A 23,271-nucleotide genomic window follows, 5' to 3' on the forward strand; every position below is an offset into this window, starting at 1 on the left:
TGATCAAAAGACATAGGATCGTTAGAATTCATAATAGTAGTCATCAAAGCATAATTACAATAATTAATCCTTCTATGTTTAATTCCACCAGATCTAGAAATGTAATCATCACCTTCATTGATTAAGTTTTGAGCCCATTTAGGTTTACGTTTAGTTGTAATGGAATTATCACTAGAGGAAGACTCATTAGCATCATTAGTATCTAGGTGAATATCATGAGTTGTAGGTGCAGAAATAATAGGTGGTACTTGATTTGAAGGGTTAAGAGGAGGAGTAGGGTTAAGAGAAGGAGGTTGGTCCTCCACCAGCACAATTTTAGTGCCATTGAATTCTGCATCATGTGTAGTAGAGCAATCATGGACTCTATTTTCTGCAATACAAACATCTCGAGCAACTTGAACTTTGTTAGTAGTGGAATCATAAACACGATAACCTTTAGTGTTTTCATCATAACCAACAAATAGATAAGGAGATGACTTAGCATCTAATTTATGCCTTTTCTATTTAGGAGTATGAACATAAGCAATAGAACCAAAAATCTGTAAATGATGTAAATTAGGTTTCCTACCAGACCAAGCCTCTTCTGGAGTGATAAGCTTGAGAGCTTTGGTAGGAGTCTGATTAAGAATATAAGTTGCACAATACATGGCTTCAACCCAGAATTTATAATGCAGATTCTTAGCATGCAACATGCTTCTAGCCATTTCAACAATGGTCCGATGCTTTCTTTTCGCCACACCATTTTGTTGTGGTGTATAAGGAATAGTAAGCTCGTGTTTAATTCCACATGATTTCAAATAAGAATGAAAAGCATTATTCACATATTCCTTTCCATTATCAGTTCTAAGAATTTTAAGTTTAAAACCAGATTGCCTTTCAACATATAACTGAAATTCAATAAATATATCAAGAACTTGATCCTTGCTATGCAAAAAATAGATCCAAGTTCGTCTAGAAAAATCATCAACAAAGGTAAGTGCATACCGAGAACCTTGGATGGAGGTATTCTCCATGGGGCCCAAAAGATCACTATGGACAAGATGCAACTTATGAGTTGCCCGCCATGATTTTCCACTTGGAAAGGGCTCCCTATGCATCTTACCACTCATACAACCTGTATAGGCAATCTTGGAAGGAATAATGTGAGGCAAGCCATCAACCATATTATGCTTTTGCATGAAAGTAATATAATCGGAATTTAAATGGCCAAGTCTCTCATGCCATATATAGAAATCAATAGAAGTATGTAGTGAATATCGTGAACTAGCAAATTCATGGAATTTAAACAGATTGTCATTATCCATTTTAGCATGAGAAATCTCTTTTAGAGTTTGAGGATCTATGATATAACATGTATCTTTGTAGAATTCAACTTTATAGTCCTGACATAACTGTGAAACAGAAAGCATATTAGTTTTTAAGTCAGGTACATATAATACATCATGCAATTTACCATTAGGAATAGTAACATCACCTAATCCTTCAACTTTACAAGTCTGATTATTAGCTAACTGAATAGGAATGTTAGCAATATCAGGTCGTAAAGAATCAAAAATTTCTTTATGAGAAGTTACATGTTGTGATGCACCACTGTCAACAGTCCATTCTAAAGGTCTACAAAGATTAAAGCTACAAGTAAAAGCATGACGAGGATTAAAACCAGTAGAGTTACCTTTTTTATGATTTGAGTTTTGATTATTGGTACTATTATTCATAGGTTTTTTATCATTTTGCTTTTTAAAACAGTTATTGACAATATGACCATCTTTGCCACAATAAGAACAATGAGGTTTGGAATTGGAATGATTCCTTTGATTATTAGTATTACGAGTGTTATTAGGAGGATTGGTATTATTATTATATTTTGCATGAAATTTATTATTAGAATTATTTGAATTAGTATTATATTGTTTGTGGTGATTATTATTATTATTAGAACGAGAATTAGTATTTGAATTTCTAGATAGAAATGCATATTCAGTTGATTTAAGGGTACCAAACTGAATTAGCTTAGCTTCTTCCTATCTTAATAAAGTTTGAAAAATAACATAAGTTAACTGAGAAGTTAAAGTAGGAATAGCAAGCTGTGCATGAATATTAGTTATAAACTGTTGAAACTGTCTAGGAAGACACTTTTTAAGAATAAGATGAATTAAACGAATGTCCTCTAATTGAACACCTAAGGCAATAATTTGACTTTTAAGAGAATCAAATTTTAACAAAAATTCATCCATACTTTTAAAATCCGCATACCTAAGATCTTCAAGTTGATCCTGCAACTGTATTTTTTGGTATTCATCTCCACTGTCATACTTGGTTTTCAAGATGGACCATGCATCATGAGCTTTAGAACAGTGAGCAATTAACACATATAAATCTGAAATAATAGAAATACCAATTAACCCTAAAGCTTCTTCATTTTTAGATTTTCAAGTATCTTTCTCGTCTTGGGTAGCGGCTGAACCAGGTTCAAGAGAAGGATCAGTGGCTATTTCGAAGAGGTGTTTAAAACGAAAAATAAATGAGATATGAGTTTTCCAAGAATGATAATTAGAATAATTAAGTTTTATTTCTGGAATTAAGGTTGACATGATTAAAAAAAAAAATTAAAATTAAAAAATTTCTTGATTTGACAATCAAATTAATAAAAAAAATTATGTCTTTTATATATAAAATTAATAATATATATATATATTAAAAAGGTTAGAGAAAAAAATTATAAAATGAAAAAATTGTTTTGTTTTGTTTTTTTTTTTTTTTTTTTTTTTTTTAAATAAATAAACCTATTTTTTATTTTAAGGTTGCTTGTAAAAAAAATTAAATAAGTTTTGAAGAAATTTGTATCAAACAAAGATTAGGTTTTAAATTAAAAAAATGTGCGGTTTAAATGGAAGAGGATAAGGATGGAGCCGAGTGGGTGGCGTGGCTGTGCAGGCAGCGTTTGACGCGTGGCCTGAACGCAGGCCGCGTTTTAGGGTTTACCGCAGGCAGAGCAGAATGCTAACGACAAGTGTGAAGGGGGCGGTGGGTTGGTGGTATGTGGTGGAAGGAAACAATAAACGTGGTGGGAGCGATGGAATTTGCAAGTGTTTCAAACAAAAATGACGTTTTCCGTGCGCGGCAGTGGATGCAGGGTTGGTTGCAGGTGGCGCGCGGCGGTGCTGATAGTGTGCGGCGGTGCTGAGGGTACGCGACGGTGCTAAGGGTGTGCGGCGGCGCTGATGGTGCGCGGCGGCGCTGACGGCAAGCGGTGGCACGCGGGGGTGCACAGGTGGCGCGCGGGTGGCGCGATCGCTCAAAAATTTAAATAAGAAGATTCACACTATGCGCGATTAAGAGATGAAAATGTAAGAAAGATTAAGCATGGAAATTAATAATAAGAAATGATAATAGTATAGTATGAAAAAAAAAATTGAAGTCACCAATATAGATTATAGTATGAAGAACAATATAGGGAATTTTTTTTTTTTTTTAAGGAGTAAGAAAATTATAGACTTATTGAAAACTTTACTCATGTAATACTTCTTGTTTTGGCGGCATGCCTTCCAAAACAAGAAAAAAAAAATTGAAATTTTACAAGAAAACCCTTTGGCGGCAAGCCTTCCAAAGAGGGTTAGTAAAAAAATATGAAACCTGCGTACACAAGATATGTTAAAATGAGCTAAAACCACAACACAACTTCTTCTCTCAATAACGTCTCCAACTAAGGTGTGCTCCAATGAATGACAACCTTCAACACAAAACTTAAAACAAGGATTAGATAGCCAAGCTCTGATACCATGTAAAAAATGATAATATTGAGCAAGGAATGAGAAACAATCCAAGTAAGTTAAGTGTGAAACAATGTTACCATAAGATAAGCAAACTCCAAGAGCATACACCAAGATGGTTCAACAATGGAGACAAAGATTTATAAGGGGAAAGCAAAGAAAACCCCTTGTGAGTATTATGAATGAAGGCAAATGCCTAGAGAAGAGAGAGAGAGAGTGTTGGAGCAAAAGTAGCTCAATACAATAACATCAAGTGCTAAGAGTGAAGAAGAAAGAAGGAGGAGCATCTCTTATATAGAGATGAGAGAGGAGTTGCATTTGTAACTCCCATTTCTATGAATGCCACATTCATAATAGGTGTATGCAAAGTGTCACAATCCTCTTAAGGAGGATAAACTAAATAAAGAAATAAACAAGAGTTGTCCTTACATGTGGAATAAAGGACAAACAATGACATGTCCTCCACATGTGTACAAGAGGACAAACTATATTTAGGGACCCTTGGAATATCCCAATTAATATATCCAAGGAAAGATTAACCTTTCTAACAGAGGTAAGAAAAGATTTAAAGTTGGGTTAGTTGTAAAATGATTTGCACAGAAAAGGGCATTGATTTTGATGAAATATTTTTTCTTGTTGTTAAAATGACTTCTATTCACACTGTTTTAAGTATTGTGGCTATTGAAGATTTACATTTGGAATAGCTTGATGTTAAAATAGCCTTCCTTCATGGTGATTTGGATGAAGAGATATATGTGTCACAACCACAGGGAAATGAAGTCAAAGGTAAGAAGAACTTAGTATGCAAATTGAAGAAAAGTTTATATGGCTTGAACCAAGCACCTCGACGATGGTTTCTGAAATTTGACAGGTTTATGCATGAGTATGCATATAATAGGTGTCATTTAAATCATTGTGTTTATTTTAAGAGGTTGGATGATGACAGTTACATTATTTTATGTTTATATGTTGATGATATGCTTGTAGCTGGGTCTAACATAGATCACATTAAGGGGTTAAAGCAATAGTTAGAAAATGCATTTGCTATGAAGGATTTGGGGGTAGCAAAAAAAATCCTTGGTATGAAGATTTGCAAAGATAGGAAGAACAAGAAATTGACATTATCTCAGATTGATTATATTGCGAAGGTGTTGCAATGTTTCTCTATGGAGAATGTTAAAGCTATCAGCACATCTTTACTTGGTCATTTGAAGTTGACTAATGAGATGTGTCCCAAGACACAAGAAGAGGAAAATATGTGTAAGGTACCTTATGCTTCAGTTGTAGGAAGCTTGATGTATGCTATGGTATGTACTAGGACAGATATTGCACATGCAATGGGAGTTGTTAGCAGGTATATGAGTCATCTAAGAATTGAGCATTGGAATGCAATTAAATGGATTCTTAGATATTTGAGAGGAACATCTAGTAAGTGTTTACACTTTGGGGGCTCTACTACCAATTTACAGGGCTACATTAACTCAGACTTGGTAGGGGATATTAATACTAGGCAGAGTACTACAGGTTATGTATTTACTATTGGTGGGGCAGCAGTGAGCTGGGTTTCTCAATTATAGAAGGTTAATGCTTTATCCACTACAGAGGAAGAGTATGTTGCTGCTACAAAGACATCCAAGGAGATGATGTGGCTTTAGTTCTTCTTGGAATTATTGGGACACCCTCATAGGGATAATTATTTATTTATAAAAAGTTAGAGTGCCATTCATCTTGCAAAGAATTCAGCTTTGCATTCAAAGACAAAACACATTCAGTTGTGTTACCATTTCATTCTGTCAGTTTTGGATGATGGATAGTTAAAGCTAGACAAGATATATATAAATGACAATCCAATGGATATGTTTACAAAGATCATGACATGGGAGAAGATGAACTCCTCTTTAGCTTCAATTGGTCTTCTTGATTGGACCAAATAAAATAACAATAGAATCTAGGGTGGTTTGATATTCCAGTGGGAGCCACAAGTTTAGAAGTGCTATGATCAATCTCCAAGTGGGAGGATATTGCTATGGATCTTGATTAGTCTCCAAGTGGGAGATTGTTGTGATGTGAAGCCTAATTAGACTCAGAGGATTATTCGGCGTGGTTTCCCTCTAGGTTATTTCTATGAGGGTTTGGGGGTAGCACCCCCAAGATGGGTTCAAGGGGCAACACTGTAGCCAAAAATGCCCTTATACTATAAAAGGCGTCAAGTGCTATTTTTCCTATTGGACGACTTATTCTAGCCCTAATTTTGTAAGCTGAAAAAGCTTGTATAAAAAAGCTTAGGGTTAGGGATTTCATGATGTAATGGTGATATTGTAGCTTCTTGCGACGGTATTGAGCTGTAAGGGATTATAGATTGTAATCACTGGATAATAATAATATTGGACTTCTTGTTGGTGGAAGTAGCCTAAGGATTGGGTGAACCACGTTAAATCTTGGTGTCTTGTGTTCTTTTTTATGCAATCTACTATTTTTTGGTATTGGTTATGTTTGCATATAACTGTTATTTCTGTCTAAGGTTAATCCTAACATTACCATTTATGTTATGGTCTTTGTGGACTTCTTCCCAAAGAATGATTTGATCACTAATGCCATTCTAAATTAACTGGATATCATGGGTGAGCCTTTTGTAAAGCATCAAATTCCTTTTTATATCTTCAATGAATAAGTTATGCTTTATACATTGCTCACACTGTTACATTATATGCATATTTTCTCCAATAATTTTGGGATCCTTATCACCAACTTCTTAAACTATTTGTGATCTAATAGCTTGAATATTAGTTGTTGGATATTCTTGGATTAAAGGAGAGGTTTCGAAACTTGAGGCATTGTCTATGAATTCTCCTTCTTCAATTTCCTTATTGCAATCATCCTCTAAAATTTTGGAAGCTCTCCTATCTCTTCTTTCTAGCTTTGATAGATCCGTATGTTTTATAGTTTTCTTCAGTTGATAGTTATTATTTCTAATATGTATCATTGCGAATATCTCTCTCAAATATGTGTTTAGAGCTAAGTATTTAAGAATAGTGGTTCTAAATGAATCTATTATAATGACATATTTTATGTGACCTTCATATCTAGAAACATTTAGTTTGTAAATAGATCTATTGTTTATTAATTTAATGGAATTTGTATTTGAAATTTCCTGAGGGTTTCTTTTAACTAATTGGCCATCTTTGTCAATCGTTTGTAGAATGGAGAAACGATTGGAAATTTGTAGAGATCCCCGATCCACTTTTTTTTTTTTTTGAAGAAATAAGATTTTGAAATATTTTGCATATTCGTAGAGTTTACAAAGTTTGTTAAAAACATAGAGTTCACCATATTCACGTGGCTTGGATCAATATTCTTTGAATGCAAAATTTGAAATATTTTGCATATTCGTAGAGTTTACAAAGTTTGTTAAAAACATAGAGTTCACTATATTCACATTGCTTGGATCAATTTTCTTTGAATGCAAAATATTGTTCGCATATGTCTTCTCTAAATTTGAGATGCGAGCCATTTCCTTGTTCATCAACAACATTTTATAGAAACTTAACTAGATGAACTTTAATAGTATTTCTCTATCTTCACACAATTTTATTTTTTTTAAATTGCAACAAATTTGAACAAGGCATGTGATCTTATAAGGAAACTCAAATACTTTTCTTATTTGTGTTCAATGCCACTATTCTTTGAATTCCTCTTCAAGTTGCAATTCGCAACTTTTGCATTGTCACGCAAGGACCCTTTTACAAGTTAGCACTGACTCCTTTTGTAACATTTTTTAATTTTGAAAGTGTGTAAATAATATTCCCCTACTTTATGTTCCTTTTAAGGATATTTTTTCGAAGCTTTTAAGGAATCGATACTTATAGAATTGGAGTTGTTAGTTCTAGGACCAAAATCCCTGCCCATCTCTATATACTTTAATGCTATGTGGATATAATTCAATTCAGATTAGAGCATGGTGCTCGATGATGAGGAAGAGGTTGCTATGTTATGCGATCAGGCATGCCTTTCGGATGATCTATTCTGCCAAAAGTGTCTTCTTCCTTTCACTCTTGCAGGGAACCAAAACACAAATGTTTTACAACCCCGAGGAAAATTATTATTACTACAAGTGCTTTATCTAAATACTTCACCACCTCATATTACATGCAAGTAGCCTACTTTGTCTAAATAATTCCCATCAAGCATCGATGTAGTTTTTAATTTTATAGAAGATGATTTCGCAGGATGATAACTTCGCAATCGTAGAGTAACATAAGGCTTTCCAAAATATTATGATATTGACAATCCTGTAATTAATTTGCTGCTCTATGAAACAATTTTTTGCCTTGTAGTTGGTAAAAATTGCTCCTTGGATGTAGTTTTTTTGAATATCACTAATTTTGGTGATTAGTTGGATATAATATGCAAAACTGATTTCTTCCTTCTTTTTCTTTGGCCTTCTTTATTATTGAAAAATTGCTACCATTTGTGACAAATTTGCAATCTAATTGAGCATTGAATTTGATGAAAAGGGTGTTTCTATTGATCATTAGAATTCAGTGAGAGGGGTGATACCCATTCACTAAAATTAATCCTATCTATTGAAGTTGATGAAAGATTGACTCCATAGCTCCCAGGAATCATTGCATGCAAATCCCTATCACAGAAACAAAGAAGCAAAAGCTATGAAGGCTAAAACGCATAGATCCATAGAGGAGACATTCTTGTTGAGGAAAAGATAAATTGCTATTGTATTCAATGAATTAATATAACACAGAGAGATCAATCCTTATAAAAGGAGATCAAAACCCTAACAGGAATATAACCTAAAAATATGATAATAGTTAATAAAAGAATTAATTATTATATGCCTAAATTTTGGCTTAAGTAAAATAGAGTTAATTAGAAAATATCTAGTTATTCTTATACCCCCCTTAAGATAAACATAGGGAGTAGCTAAAAACTTAGAAACTACTATTGAAAGTAAAATTGGGTCCCAACAACAAAGCCTGATGAGGTACCCAAGCACAACCAAATCTCTATAAAGAGAAGAAATTGAGAAAATCACATGGGAAAAACCCTACTTCAAAAAGAGATGGAAATAATGTTAAAATACTATTGAAGGAATGTATAAGCCTCCAACTAGATAATTTCAAAGGAGATAGGAAGAAAAGGATGATCATGTAGAACACCATTAAAGCATGTAGAAGCTGAAAAGATCCATCAAAAGTAACCGTTAATCTAAAGAACCTCCACTAGAATAGAACCTAACTAGGTAGAGAAAACTATAATTTGCATGAGTGCTCTTAGAAGACACTATTCGAATCAAGAGGCACAAAAAGGAAAATAACTGAACTTGAAGATACAAATGGCATAAAACACCAAAGCCTAAAGATTTGATCAACTAAACATGGAAGGCTACAACCAAAGTAAGAATGAAAAGAAGAGTGTCTATATGGTAAATGATCCATCTCACCAAAATCTATAGGTATCCATCCAATGTAATTTTCTAGTACATAGGATCATATACTAAATACATAGCTCACTTCATCAAACTAAAGAAGCATGAGAACAATGGAAGAACCCCCCAAATGCAGATAAGGGTGAGGTGATAAGCAAATAGAAAAATGGGCCAAAAGAATTTCATATCAAGGAACTATAATCAAGATGCACAAAAGAATACATGTGTGTGTACCAAGGTAATCAATCTTAGACATGTCATGAGGCTAATTTCATGGATGGAATAGTTATTGACAAAGGAAGATGGAAAATAAAGGCAAAACATCAACTCTCCATGGCACTTTAATCAAAGTAGTGCATGTATAATGAGGCACAAGATATGTGAATCTCAAGAATACAATAATCTTTATGAGCGCCCTCCAATGACACTACTCAAATAAGCTGAAAAAATAAGGCAAAACAACTAAAACAAAAATACATATACAATATGGCACATTATTTTAACGTGTTTGCAAGAATGCATACAATAGATATCTAAATAGACGATAAGAAACACAAGGCTAATACAATAGATAGTACAACCCATGAAAAATCATCTGAAGCAATGAAATTGATCCTCAGACTTGACACGACCAAGATATCCACTTGAATGCAAAAATGCAAAAGATCGAATAGAAAGTACTTGGAGCATAATCTAAAAAAACAACCAACGTCATTGGAAAGACTTCTGAAAGACCTTTCCAACTGTTAGTGAATAATGTTTCCTTATGTTAGCTAGTATCTTTTATAAACTTGAAAAACTAACTCACAACAAATGAGTTCCTTAAATTGAAGAACTCTTTATGTTCAAAGGCACAACTCCCTTTTTAAATGATTAATCATTATGACTTTTATTACAAAATAATCAATGTACATGCTCTTTTAACTAGAAAGAACTTAAGGAAAACAAAACATCCTCCCATAAACATGAAAGAACATTGAAAATTGAAAGATGATAATCTCACAAATAAAGCCACACGACATTTACAAGTGAGTTTCTCAAGTTCGTGATCATCTTACTGAACAACAAGAAAGGAATACGTGCATTACTCCAACAATTCAATGAAAAATGCATCACCATAGTAAATCTAAATTTCATACAAAAATAAATTCAACCAGTGTAACCACATGATCACATAAATGGACGATAAGAGAATAACCAAATGATTAATCACTATTATTCATTAACTTCTGAGAGTAATCACCAAAAGACATTTATAGGAAATATCCAAAATATCTATCAATCAGCAAATTATTCAAAGAGTCAACACTTCAAAGATCACATAAAATAAAATATATAGCCATCCATGGCTTTCAAATCAGTTTTAAAACTAACTCTTACGGAGTTATTAGTTGTGTCAAATTAAAATAGAGTATTTTTTAAAATAATGGAAAAGGAAAATAAAGTAACTATTGGCTCATGGACCCTAAATTAATAACTAATTACTAGCTATATTGTTAGCATCAATATTAAGCTCCTGGTTCATAAGGATGCCACCACCTACCTCTTTTAAGGTTTTATGCACTACCTAAAAATTGATCAACTCTTTCTATTGAGGGACTCCAAGTTGTTCAAGACACAACTTCCACATTTTCATTATCCAAGTTACATGCTCCAACCTCTTATATTGCCCTTCCAAATGGTTGGTGCAGATAATCATAATTGAATCAGCTCTAGCAATTATGATCAGGTCTTTAACAAAGACCTCCTTTGCTTGCTTTAGTGACTCGATCCTTGACAAGAAGGTTGATTCCACTTCTTTTAAAAATTTCTCTTCTCGACTCATGTTTTCCATATCTTGAAATTAATGCATCAAATATCACTAGCTAGGATTTGCTTCAAAAAATTCATTTCCTTTTGCAACTCTGCGCATTCATCAGGGCTTTGTTCAATTGCAATGCTCCTCCACTCCAAACTAGCTCTAGCTATAAACAGAAAATCTGCACTAACACTCACCCCTAGTCTTTTAGCTAAAATATTATCCACTCCATATTCTTGGACTTCATAAATATCAATGATATATTCATCTTGCTTCACTTTTTCCAATTCCCATGTATTCATTTTTCATTCTAAGGCAATCATCACATTTTTTGCTTTTGTGTTAGTGTTGGTAAAGTGAGAGAAATAACCAACTCCTTGGGCATTCATTATACTTAGCCATTCATCATAGGCATGGGCAACTAATCTGTCTCTCTTGACCTATTTAATGAAGCTCTAATTGGTGAGAGAAGTAACATCTATAACAGATATTACATTGGGCAATGCTCTAGTATCTGGACTTTGTAGCGCATGGATATACTTCACCATCATATATAAGGATTTTTTAAGCTCATGCTTGTCTCTCTGGTCCTTCCAAATGCATCACAAAATCATTGTATTTCCATAGTCCATATTTTCATTTCTGATGCTCTAGATGTCGGGCTAAGGATAGTTTTATCTACTGTATAGTCTTGCAGCATTACATCATCCAAATGCTTATTAGTTGTTTGCCTCAGAACATCAGCTACCTAATGTCGTGTTTCTTCATCAACATCTAACATAGTTTCAACATTAGGCTTCTTAACTTTAGGATTATTTCCTAGGTACTTTCTTACCATGCTATCCACTCGAAGGGTCATAGGGACTATACTCCTTTTTTTGCTGACTGACAGGTCAAACTAATTAGAAATAAAAGAATTATCCTCGAGAGGAGTTTAAAGCATAGGGGATTCACTAATAGCCATTGAACTCAAGCTATTGGATCCTTATATAGCCTACTTACTTCCTTGATCCATATCACCACTTGAGCTCTCAATTATAGATTCTTCTCTTAAGTTGACCTTAATTGGTTATGTATGAGTTTATGTAGTCAAGCTTTGTTGTCCTTTTCTTTTTTTGCTATGTGATCAAGTCCACCTGATTGAGGGAGATAATTGAACTAATCTTTGAACAATGGGTTCAGGTTCAATTCTCTACTTCTGAACACTTGTACTGGAAGAGGGGATAACTTCATTAGTACCATAAACAAGGTGAGGAGAACTGGAACTAGTGGAAGCTTTCTAAAATTTAGAGGCAATGGGCTTTAGTTTTGGTTGTCCTTTGTTTGCAATCCATTGTTCAGTTTTGGTAATGATGGGTAAGGATTTGGTTCACAAATCATCTTCTTCTAGTATCTCCAAATCAATTGTAGGAAACAAATAGGCTTCAATCTACCCAACATATACAAGATCAACCATTTCTTCATTTTCTTCTTTGACAACTCTAGAAATGATCAATTGGAGGTTAAAATATTTGATCTGTTTCAGTGTGATCCTTGACCACAACTATTTCTTGACTTCATATTCATCTTCACAATAAGCCCAGAAATCCTCTATCTGTGGAACATGGGAGGAGGGGCTCATTTCAAATTATTTCAAAGAAAAATCTTGGCTATCAAAATTAGAACATGGAGAGTAAAATAAGAGTTTCACGGTCTTGATTTCAGCATTCAAGCTAAAGGCATCTTGAATAATCTTACATTGTTAATGTCCAACTTCTACAAGAAAGGTATAGCCAGAGCCTTTCCAGGCCTTACAAGTTTTCACAACTTCTACCAATTATTTGCATACTTCAACCAAGACATACTAATCTAGACAATACCAAGGCAATGACAAAGGTTTTCCTTCATACCCTCCTATTCTCAAAATTGACAATTTTGGAAACTAGATAAAGAAACTGCCAAAAATGTTAACTAGCCAAGATGCTTCTTCAGATAACCTCCTATTCTCTTTGCCCTGAAGCTAGAAAACCAACTTGACAAGGAAAGTATCTTGAACCCTTTTGAAACCTTCTAGGTTTTCGCTCTTTTGCAACAAGGGGTTATATTCATAGATAGGCATGCTTTGATTCCACACCTAATGGGGAAGACCTTTCCTTTCTCTACCATAGGCTAGAATATAAAATAGGTAGGATGCAATATAAAATCTAGAAGTCTTAGATACTTGGGAAAGCTCCTCACATAACCTTACTTCTATAATATCAGCCCAATCAATGAATTTCTCCTTCCCGAAAATGGCCTGGATAAAAAAGTACATCCAATTCTCCCAGTGAAAGGCATGATGATTTCCCTTTACTCTGTTCGATAATGTTATAATATCCTTGATCTTGGTACAATGTGTTGTCTGGGAAGAGAACGTGGGAGATGGGAACCACCTCTTTCTAGTTTTAGTAGCCAATTCTTAGCGATTGTGTTATTGAACTCATTGGCATTTGTGGAGAATTGGACATAGGTTGCACTAATAGTCCAATGTTCATACACTTTGCAAGGAGGAACCCTCAATGCACCTATTATAGAAACCCTATTTACATACACTAGTACTTCTCCATTATAGGTGCAAATACATTTCTCGATGGCATCATATTTATCCCAGAAAGCTAGGACAAGTTCTGGGCAATGGAAGGCTTCAGGGAATCCAAAGGCTTGCAACAACCCACTTTTGGAGACCTTTTTAGAAATAGACCTATGTTTTGAATTGGAAAATCTTGCCAGTTTACTAATGTCTTTATTAGCGAGAAAGGTATCTTCAATCTCAGGCAGGAAACTACTTATGGCTAAGGATTTCTCCTTTTTAGATAATTTGGGATCGAAGGTAGCCATAGATGATTGGGATTTCAACATGCCACAAGTAGAGAATGAAAGGAAAGAAAATACACAGACAAAAAGCTTAATTGTAAGGAAAAGAAATAATAGCTTGAAAGGAAAAGAAATTTAGGACACACCCAAATTGTTGCATGAAAAATCGTTGTAGGTAGAGGTACTTAACGCTATCTACTTGTATCTCTAGACAAATAAAATTTCTTACCTTAAATAGAAATGACATAAATAAAATGAAAAGGAAAATCCTTTTAAGGCATTCGACCTAAAGGGAGAGATACATGTGGATAGGTAAGAGAATGAGTAAAGTGACAGGGTATTGTCCATCATTAAATGCTTCTATTAGTTTCACACATGCCAAAACATGTCTTTCCATCATTATTATTAATCATCAATAAATAAATGTCTTTTCCATATATTTTAGGAAAGAAAAATCATCTTCGGTACTACTACTTATCCAAGCACATGTCTTCATTGAGGCAAGCTTTCAGACCCATGAATTATGAACCTTGAACTACTAATAATAGCTCAGCATTCAAGTTCACTAGTCATCACATATTGGAACTGTTGCTTATGGGTTGACAAGCCTTAGAGATTATCAATTGAACTAGTGAACTTGAACATGAATGACGTTCAATGTTAAACTTTACTAATGAGCAAGGAGGTTTGAAAGGAAAAACAACCTGTCAATGCTTAAGTTAACCTAACACTATGAACCTATGAACTTGTGAACTTTGAATTTTCAACTAACATGTTCAAAGTTCAAGTTTAGTCTTAAATTCAAAACATGGAAAAGCACAAGACATAAAATGAATGAACTTCTTTGGTAGGAATGGTAAAGACATTCAACTCTTGAACTCCATAACCTTTTGGTTCAAGTTCAAGTTCAACACCATTTCAAGAAGGGTGGTTGATAATGAATATTGACGTGGACCATATATGGGTAACACCAATGATATCCAAAATTGGAGATCAATTCCTTAAGATATATCTCTTAGAGTGCAAAATAGAACTCTTAACTTTGACAGCAAAAATTGCCATCACAAAAGCGTCAAAACAAAGAAAAACTACCTATACCACTATGATAGGCTTGGAACCAGCTTTCTGATGATATCTCATTTGTAGAAAATAGAGTTTATATGCCCAAGATATGAGAGAAAAAATGTAAAGGTAGGTCCAAACAGAGCCAAAAGAAGTGACAAGAGTGTTGATGCAGTGCTAACATCAACAAGTGATGAGCATAAATTTGTCAGTCAAATAGTTGTCAAGGTAAAAAAAAAGACTAAAAAAATACCCCATACTAGAAAAACAATCCAGTTTGTTGGAAAAAAGATATCCAGTAAGTCAGAAAAAATCTTAGTAGAAAAATGGGGGTTGGTGTCAAAAAAAGAAATTTTGGTGGTGAAAAATGCATGTGTTGAAAGTGTATAATCCATGCCTAAAATAAAGCAATAAGCCATCATCAATGCATGACAACAAAGACATTGGAAACATCATCATTATGCATTGAATCCACCAATGATCAAGCCAAAACATAATGCATGGAAATGACCAATAACATGTTCCCCAAGCAAAGCAAGCAAACCTTAAAAATTATGCACAATTAATTTGGAGTGCCTTATGCATGTTGAAAAGTACATAGATACATGGGACAATAGAGCCAAAAAGTTGTTGATGGTGCACGCTATTGAAAATAAAGAGAGTAACTAAGTAGGGAGGGTTGAATAAGTTACCACAAAAACAATTCCTTGTCCCTAGATGTCAAATCAAACTTTTCACTAATAATGCAATTTTTTATCTAGCTTGTTTAAAACTAAGTACTTGTTGTAACTCAGTTAACAAAGCAATCTTATGAATATTAATCTATTTTAACCTTTAGTAATTTAGTTGTAATTACATAAGGCATAAAGAAAATAACATGAACACAGATGACACTAAGATTTAACGTGGAAACCCAATTTGGGAAAACCACTAGGCAACTAGTTACAATATTTTCACTCTTCTAAAGTGAGCCTTGTTAGGAGCCAACCCTTTTAAAGGTTTCAATACATTCTATTAAGTATGATCTTGTTGTAGGATTTAGATCACCCTGTTAGAAGTGGTCTAGTTAGAGGTCTTCAAACACTTCAAACTTGAAATGTCACCTTGTTAAAGGATTTATGATCTGATTGTTAAGTCAACTCTGTTAAGAGATTTCTTTACTACTACAATGGTTAGATGGTAACAGTAATTTGATCTTATTTATGAAGCAACTTCTTTTGCAAATTCATATCTTTGTTTTGGCTTGACCTCAAGATCCTTACTGATCACAATATTCTTTGTTGCTTATCTTTTACACTTTCCTACTCTGCCTTTTCATTTGATCACATATCCATCTTATTCCATGTATTCCACATTTCACTACACTTATTGATCTCTCTTATATACCATAAGCTTTGACAAGTCATCTTGAATTCCCTTTCAAATAACGATTAATTATCCAAATAGTTAGCATTAGTTAAGTGATAGATAAGTTTAATCTACTAAAGCTTGGTCAATATTGGGATTGCTTACTCGGATAACACTAGAAGTCCTTTGATGCTTAACCACTTGGTTAATACTAGCTGTGTTTGGTTAATACTAAAATTCCTTCATTTCTCGATTGCTTGGTTAATATTGATAACCTTCATTGGTTGCCTACTCGGTTAATACTAAATATTGAATGTGCTTAGTTAATACTGACATTTGTGTAACATCAATGGTAACATACAATTTGAAGAATTGTTTCCAACAATCTCCCTCTTTGGCATTGATGGAAACATAACATGTCAATATACAATGATAAAAGTATGATCAATCTTATAATATCCCCAGTTTGATTCTAATTCTCGTCCATACCAACTCCCTTTGTGATTCTACCTAGATTTGTCTCAGCAGCTTCCAAATGAATTCTCCCTCTTGCATCTATGATCACTCTTCTATGTACTTTTGTCATTTTTATTCCTATTTGCTATAAATTCCATCATTTGTATACTTTCCTTCTTGAAATACTAAAATCTCCCTCTTTGACATCAAATGCCAAAGGATACATAATTGAAGTTACCATGCAACTTTTGTAATGATTCATATGCAATATAATCTTCATTTCACACCTTAAGTGTGACAATCTGCATCAACTTGATAGATCTTCAATGAGACTTGGTTGATGCATCACTATCTTGTGCTCTAGTGAGCATAATATAGGAAAATAACCCCTAGTTTACCTCTTAGATACATAAATGCATCCTTAGGTAATGCCTTAGTCAATAGGTATGTTATTCTCTCCTTGGTGTTCACATATTATAATCTCACCTCTTTATCTTGAAACAATTCCCTTAGGTAATGATACTTGATTGCAATTTGTTTTGTCTTTGTGTGCATCATAGGGTTTTAGATATATTGAGCGCACTCATGTTATCACAATAGATAACCACTTGTTCCTTGATTTCCTCCTTCATTCCTAACAATAATTGTTTGATCCATATAATGTTAGAAAAAATCATTGCTGCAACAACATACTTTCCCTTTTTTGTTAATTAAGAAATATAACTTTTCTTCTTTCTTGTCCAAGATATTAATCTCTTTCCAAGAAAGAATGCTCCTCCACTGGTGTTTTTTCTATCATCAATTCTTCCTATCAAATCTACATTAGAAGAGGTTCTTAACTCAATATTTTGTCCTTTCTTATACCATAAATCATATTTTTCAGTTCCTTTTAGGTACCTTAGAATCCTTTTTATTGCCATCATGTAATTTTCTTTAGGATTTGCAAAAATCCTTGCAACTATGCCAATTGCCAATGCAATATCAAGTCTGGTGTGTACTACATACTGAAGTTTTCCAATTATTGATATATAGGTAGTCTTATTTACCTCTTTTGAATCATCATCCTTTGAAATTTTATGTCTAGTAGACATAGGTGTTCCAACTGGTTTGGAATCTTCCTGTAAAAATTTGGATAGCTTTGATACCATGTAAGAATATACCTAAGGCAAGAATGAAATGCCAAGATCTAGAAGCTCAAGAGATAGCACGAGAGAGATAAGCTATGATCAAAGGAGAATGGATTAATTAGATGATTGGATGAATATATCATAGAAGTGCCTTGTATATAAAGGCAACTGATATGTCTAGGAGTCATACAAGAGATAAGCATAACAACTAAGCACATGTCCACCAAGAGTGGATTATCCTCCACTGTGCATGAATGTATGTGCAACAATGAGAGGATAAGAATGTAAAAGTGTACATCTCATAAAGAGATGTAGTAGACAACATGTGCTCAATTGGAGTGCAAACTACTATGTTGTCAACATGACAACTCATATGAATATGCAAACTCCTAGGTGTCTACATGACAACTAAAATGAAAATGCATTAACCTAAGTAAACTTAACTAAAGTGTAAATAGTAAATACTTAAGTGTGACTTAGGGAAATGTGCTTAAGTTCAAAAAACCTAGATAATAATGCAAGATGGGTCCTAGCTACTAGGCCATGTTAGGTACCCATTTACAAGATGCAAGTGCAAAAAAAGATGTAATGAAATCTCTCATAAAGTAGAGAAAGAGGGAAAACTGCATGGGAAAAACCCTGCTCCAAAAATAGAGATAAGTACAATAAAAGAAAATGAGAGAGAAGAAGACCTCATGTGAGGAAAAGATCCCCCTCCCCATAAGAGAGAAGAAGAGGAAGATCAACCAAATAACCCACCTAATGTAGAATGTACAAATGTGGTAGATGTGCAAGGCTCAATGTAGAAACTCCTCCATGAGTGTAGAACAACATTCCTTCCCTTAGGAAGAAATAGAACCAAAGGTGTATCAATGAAACCTCTCCCATCTATAGGAAGAAACCTCAAAATGTATGAAATCTCTGAAACCTGCTCAAGTGTCCCCATGTCAATACTGAAAGGTGCCTCCTCCAAATCATGTGTACTATGCCACTTTGTTGAAAAAGGCAAGTCAGGATCAACTGAGGATGAATGTAGAACATGTATCAAAAACTCAAATATCTCCTCTAAAAATAAAATGACCTCTTCCAACTATTGTATCAAAGGATCTACCATCATGTCAACCTCAAAAGGTTGATCAAGTAGAGAATGAAGATGAGAGTTAGCATGCTCCCTTGCAACAACTAAAGAAGGATCATCTTCACCAAAGAGAAGATGAATGTCATCGATAGTGTCTCCCAAATCTACAATGTAGGACTCCACAAATAAACTGGAAATGTCTGTCAAGTAGTCATCCCATGGAATTGAGTCTAGAAGACAATGAATATCCTACTACACTGAATTACTTAAATCCATGGCTATGTGAATAAAACTATCATCAAGAATAACAATAGGAGGAGAAGTAATGGATGGCTCAAGAACTTGATCACATGTGAGAATACCCAAGTTCAAGTAGCCAAAGTCCTCCTCAAAGTCTGAATCAACACTAGAAGTGTGATCAAAATCTATTGAAGAATCTATTGAGAAATCATTGTCTTCATCATGACCAAAGTCTGAAAAGTAGTATAGCCAAGATGCATGACCAACCACCCTATATCTCTCTAGTCTCCAAGTCTCTGATAAAAATTGAATCAGGTGTGAATTCTATAGTCCTTCCTCTATCTCCACGAGTGAGCTAATAGATGGAAAGAAGATTATGACTTAGGTGAGGTACACACAACACATCTTTGAAGTATCCCTCCCCTTTATCAATAGTGCCTTTCCCAATAACATTCATTTAAGTATGATAGACATAAAGATGCCATATGATGAGAAGCCCTTGAATCTAGAAGCCATCTCCCTGAATCTTGACTTGAAGTAGCTACTAAGGCTTGACCTTTTCCCATGTGAACCTTTCCTTTATCAAAATATAAATGTGAACAAGAGAATGTAGTGGTCATTCTTGATGGTAGACCAATTTGATTCTTCTTAAGAATATTCTTGAGTTCATCTATCTCCTTCGTGTAACAATGATGTTCCTCATGTCCATTCTTCTTGCAATATGCACAAGTAAGCAACTCCTGCTTGGATGATTTACCCTTATTGCTGGAGTTTTCTTGTGGTGAGGAGGTTGAGTGTTCTTTCTCTTGTTGTGAATTTTTTTGCCATTATTTTTTCTTCTTATTAGACCCTTTTCCTTGATTCCCTTTACTAGCCACCAATGCTTTAGACTTTGAAGACTTGAGAATCCTCATGCTCATCAAATTTGATTGTTCTGCCATCAACATCTCTATGAAGGAATCAAATGAAGGCATGGTGTAGGAAGAACCTAAGGTCAACTTATGAGTGTTGAATCTTGAAACAAATGATGCATACTTTGGAGGAAGTTTTCTCATCAAATTATAGATCAAGTTTTCATCCTCTATGGTAATTCCGCAATTCTTAACCATCGACCTTAGCTCATGTGCCTTGGTGATATAGTCTTGAATTGTGTCAAACTCCTATAGATCTAATGACATGAGATTTTCATCAAGTTCAAAACCCCTACCTTTTTCTACTTTTGCATTCAAGCTAGCAAACTTATCCCATGTTTCCTTTATTGTTTTACAATTATCAATATGGAAGATAAGATCTTCATGTACATACTTCCTCAAAGTACCAATAGCAACCTTATTGTTATGATTCCATTCATTAGTTTATCAAGATTAGATGGTGCAACCATGGTTCCATCAACATAATCAATTAAACCTTTCTCCATCGTTTTAATTCATGCTCTATTCCATGTAGCATAGTTATGTGGAGTTAAAAGTGGAAACCTAGGAGAACCCATGATGTAAAATGAAAGAACACAAGAGAAAGAGAAGCACAAACACAAGACACCCCCACCCCCCCCCCCCCCCAAAATGGATGATTTTGGTACTTTATACTTAGTGCATGTAAAGTTGATCACTTGTCAAGATAGAACAAAGTGGACTTTTGATTTTGATGGATACAACAACAAATATGAAGCTATATCAGACTCAACAAGATAAGACACAAGACCTCTCAAGGATCTAATTAATTACAAGTGCTAAAATAGGCCAAAAATAACCAAATGTTGAAAGTACTATGTCTACTTAGAATTACTCCAAACTGATATTAGATTTGGAAAGTAGACAAAAAATTATGCACTTTCAAAAAAAATAGCACCTGAATATGTGTCCATATGAGTTCGAACGAAGCCTTTGAAGTTGCAAAAATTGAGATTTGCTATGTTTAGAAAAAATCAAGAACAAGGATTGCAAACAACCTGTAGCAATGTGTAGATCATGAAATTCTACCCCAAAACAAAAAAAAAATTGCTCAAAAAAAGAGTCCATACGAGGGAGATGTCAGTGTTTGAAAATCACCTCTGTGGTTATTTTTCTTGAATCGCCGCCATTGCACCTCCAAAAATAAAACTCTAGATTTCACCTCAAATGTCCAATTTTGATGAAACAAAAGTCAATTTAGGGTTTTTTTGACCTTTTGAATGTGATGCTAACATCTTATTTGCACTAGCAAGCTCCAATCTTGCAAAAAAATCTCTCCAATGGCTATGTAATGAAACTCCCATGGCTCTAATACCATGTAAGAATTTGGTATAGCTATGATACCATGTAAGAATATACCTAAGGCAAGAATGAAATGCTAAGATCTAGAAGCTCAAGAGATAGCACAAGAGAGACAAGCTACGATCAAAGGAGAATAGATTAATCAAATAATTGGATGAATACATCATAGAAGTGCCTTGTATATAAAGACAACTGATATGTCTAGGAGTCATACAAGAGATAAGCATTAAAACTAAGTACATTCCACCAAGAGTGTATTATCCTCCATTGTGCATGAATGTACATACAACAATGAGAGGATAAGAATGTAAAGGTGTATCACATAAAGAGATGTAGTAGACAACATCTGCTCAATTGGAGTGCAAACTACTATGTTGTCAACATGACAAGTCATATGAATATGCAAAATCCTAGGTGTCTACATGACAACTAATATGAAAATGCATTACCTAAGTAAAAAGTGTAAATAGTAAATACGTATTTACACCAACACTTTCATTCCAAATGTTTTCAATGTTTCCCTGATATACTTTGACTGAGTGATGTATATGTCATCCTTTATTTGATGAACTTGTAGGCAAAAAAAGAATTTTTTCTCTCCAAACATAGACATTTCAAATTCTTTCCTCATTTCTTAAGAAAATGGTTTGCATAACATCTCATGTCCTCCAAATATGATATCATCCATAAATGTTTCTGCAAGCAATATATTGTCTTGTGGTCCTTCCTTTATATGCAAATTATAATTATCATTTGTCTTTTCAAAACTAATGCTTACCAGATATCCAATCACCCTTATACCATGCTCTAGGTGCTTGCTTAAGTGCATATAGAGCTTTGTGTAGTTTGAAAACCATGTCTCTTTTGTTTGGATCAATGAAACCATCATGTTGTTCAATATAGACTTCTTCTTCTAAGATTCCATTTAAGAAAGTTGATATTACATCCATCTAGTATACTTTGAATCCTTTATGTGTAGTATATGCTAGTATTATTCTGACTCCTTCAAGTCTTGCAATAGGGGCAAATGTTTCTCCATAGCCAATACCTTCTTCTTGTGTATAACCTTTGCATACTAGCATTGCCTTGTTCCTCATTACTTCTCCTTTTCATTTAACTTATTTCTGAATATCCATTTTGTGCCAAACACATTCTTATCCTTAGTTTCGGGTACAAGTGACCAAGTATTATTATTTTCTATTTGCTCAATTTCTTCATTCATTGCCTCTATCCAACCTTCATTTTCTATAGCATATTTTATAGATCTAGGTTCAAATTCACTAAGCAAGCATGTAACCTTTAATTTGTTCATTGTCAGGATGCCATATGTCTCTCCTCTAATTATTTTTTGAGGTATGATGTCTTTTGACATATTTTGCAAGTTTTGGTTCTTTCCTTCTTGTTGTTGAACTTGATTCTCCATGATTGTGATTTTCTGACTTTTGCTCAGGCTCCTCTGCTTGTGATTCAGGTTCCTCTGGTTGATCTCACTATAGCTTGGGTTGTCTTGCCTATGAGTTGGGTTGCACTGTCTGAACTGACTACAACTCGGGTTGTTTTTCTTGGTAGGTTCACTTTGTTGTTGCTTGGCTTCAACTATTTGTGAGTCGGTTAAAGTCTCAAGTTCCTACTCATAGTAAACAAACTTTATGTAGTCTTGAGGCTCCTTTTTGCTCTATTCTTCACTTCTTTCTACAAACTCATCAATCTTCACATGTGCACTTTTTGCCTTGGCTCTTTGTACATTTTTATCACCTCCATAGACTTTCTACAATTTTTCCATATTTCAAACGTAGTTGGACAATCTTTAACTTCATCAAATTTGGAATAGTTGAGAGATGAAACTATATCAATCATCATTATATT

This window comes from Cupressus sempervirens, chromosome 10, assembly GCF_028749045.1.
Source record: "Cupressus sempervirens isolate cs-2001-9-10 chromosome 10, ASM2874904v1, whole genome shotgun sequence".
Taxonomy (NCBI): domain Eukaryota; kingdom Viridiplantae; phylum Streptophyta; class Pinopsida; order Cupressales; family Cupressaceae; genus Cupressus; species Cupressus sempervirens.